Source organism: Arachis duranensis, chromosome 9 (assembly GCF_000817695.3).
Source record: "Arachis duranensis cultivar V14167 chromosome 9, aradu.V14167.gnm2.J7QH, whole genome shotgun sequence".
In the NCBI taxonomy this organism is placed as follows: domain Eukaryota; kingdom Viridiplantae; phylum Streptophyta; class Magnoliopsida; order Fabales; family Fabaceae; genus Arachis; species Arachis duranensis.
This window is the reverse complement of record NC_029780.3, coordinates 75,152,025-75,154,452: the sequence shown is the minus strand read 5'-3', so window position 1 is coordinate 75,154,452 and position 2,428 is coordinate 75,152,025. Positions and strand designations below refer to the sequence as shown.

Genomic DNA, 2,428 nt, shown 5'->3' with positions numbered 1-2,428 from the left:
ACTAGTTGCTGTAATGCAACAGAACTGCAAGTTTCGTGGACTTCTATCAGAAGATCCCTATCAGTTTTTAACTGAGTTCTTGCATATCTGTGATACTGTTAAGACTAATGGAGTAGATCCTGAAGTCTACAGGCTCATGCTTTTCCCTTTTGCTGTAAGAGACAAAGCTAGAACATGGTTGGACTTACAACCTAAAGATAGCATGAACTCTTGGGATAAGCTGGTCACGACCTTCTTGGCCAAGTTCTTTCCTCCTCAAAAGTTGAGCAAGCTTAGAGTGGATGTTCAGACCTTCAGGCAAAAAGATGGTGAATCCCTCTCTGAAGCTTGGGAAAGATACAAGCAGTTGACCAAAAAGTGTCCTTATGACATGCTTCCAGAGTGGACCATTTTGGATATATTCTGTGATGGTCTATCTGAGTTCTCTAAGATGTCACTGGACCATTCTACAGGTGGATCCATTCACCTAAAGAAAATGCCTGTAGAAGCTCAAGAACTCATTGACATGGTTGCAAATAACCAATTCATGTACACATCTGAGAGGAATCCTGTGAGTAACGGGATGCCTCTGAGGAAGGAAGTTCTTGAAATTGATGCTCTGAATGCCATATTGGCTCAGAACAAAATGTTGACTTAGCAAGTCAACATGATTTCTCAGAGTCTGAATGGATTGCAAAATGTATCCAACAGTACTAAAGAAGTATTTTTTGAAGAAGAAGCTTATGATCTTGAGAACCCTGCAATGGCAGAGGTGAATTACATGGGTGAAGCCTATGGAAACACCTATAATCCCTCATGGAGAAATTGGTGCACGAAATTGTAAATCACACTTTTCACAATTCGTACCACTAACCAGCAAGTGCACTGGGTCGTCCAAGTAATACCTTACGTGAGTAAGGGTTGAATCCCACGGAGATTGTTGGCTTGAAGCAAGTGATGGTGTTTTTGTGGAAAAATGAATTTCCAAACACATAGATCTAACCGGCAAGTGTATCGGGTCGCATCAAGTAGTAATAACTCACAAGAGTGAGGTCGATCCCATAGGGATTGATGGATCAAGCAACTTTAGTGGGTGATTAGTTTAGTCAAGCTAACATTGAAGGGATATTGGATGAAATGTAGCCAACAGAATTGTAAATGACAGGAAATTTAAAGTTGCAGAAAGTAAAATTGCATAAAACTTAAAGTGCAAGAAAGTAAAATAGCTGAAACTTAAATTGTACGAAATGTAAATTGCATTAAATGTAAAGAGGATTGGGTGCAGGGAATTTAAAATTCAACAAGAAAATTTAAAGAGCAATCAAGCAGAGGAGTAAAAGATGAAATAAGTGCAGCAGATTTAAACAGAAATGGAAAATTGCTTGAAGAAGCAACACAGAATGTAATTAAGCTCAATTGTGAAATTTAAAGAGACAAATGAAGATCTCATGGAATCAAAGAGACTAGAAAACAAGTCTAGATCTCAAGCCCTTCCTTGATTCAACAGCAGGCAGATTGAAGAAGAAATGAAGATGAAAGCAGTAGGAGAACTTTGATTTAAATTGCAATTCACTGAAATTATGCATCAAGGCAAAACAAAGAGAAATCTCAAAGGGAGAATGAAACAGAATTTCTTCAATTCTCCACCCAAGATTCAAAGCTAAGAAAAGAAAACTAAAAGAGAGAGCTCTCTACTACTCCTCCTAATGCTCCCTAGTGGAGCTAGCCTTTTTTTCTAATGAGATGGAATTGATGCCTTTATATAGGCTTTAGAAAGTGAAAATAAAAATAAAATTAAAATAAATTACAATTAAAATGAAAATCCTAATCTAATTGATCCATGTGCCTTTGAGTGATGATGTGGGCTTTGCTTGCTTTGGATTTGAGGAGAAATGGGTTTGGTTAGCCTTGATTCAATTTGGAGAGGAATTGAATTTAAATGGAATTTTGGTTGAATTTTGGCCCATGAGTGTTTCCTCCCCGGAGGCTGCTCTGCTCTTGTGGAGAGCATAGCAGTGAGGCTTTGTATGGGGATCCAATTTGCATGCCAAGGCTTGGAGAGGCACCAGGGGATTGCCCTACCCTTGTGGAGAGCGGGGCAGTGGTGTCTTGTGCGCGCCTTGCCTCTGCCTGTGCTGTGATGCGCTTGGGTGCACCAAGGAGTAGTGCCTAAGCCTTTACTTCCTTGGAGGTCTTGTGTTCGAACCTTGGAGGTTGCATTATTGCCCAATTTCCTTGCATTTTCTTTGGGAGAGAGCACGACATTGCTCTCCAAGAGAGCACTCTGCTCTCCTTGAGAGCATACTTCCTTGGTTTCCTTGTGTCTCCCTCTTCGAGCCTTGGTGGAAGCACTTTGGTTTATTTTTGCTTATTTTTGGCCCTTAAAGTTGCCTTTCACTCATGCCTCAATTCTACGCCAAATATGGATTGCTATATATCCTTCGAAAGC

At 40.1% G+C, this 2,428-nt stretch overlaps 1 non-coding gene across 1 annotated transcript; it reads right to left on the bottom strand.

The window, feature by feature from the left end:
* Nucleotides 1-268: 268 nt before the first annotated feature.
* LOC127741962 (small nucleolar RNA R71) lies at nucleotides 269-376 on the bottom strand. The gene has a single exon (XR_008003149.1). It is a non-coding gene; the product is annotated as a small nucleolar RNA R71 (small nucleolar RNA).
* Nucleotides 377-2,428: the final 2,052 nt, after the last annotated feature.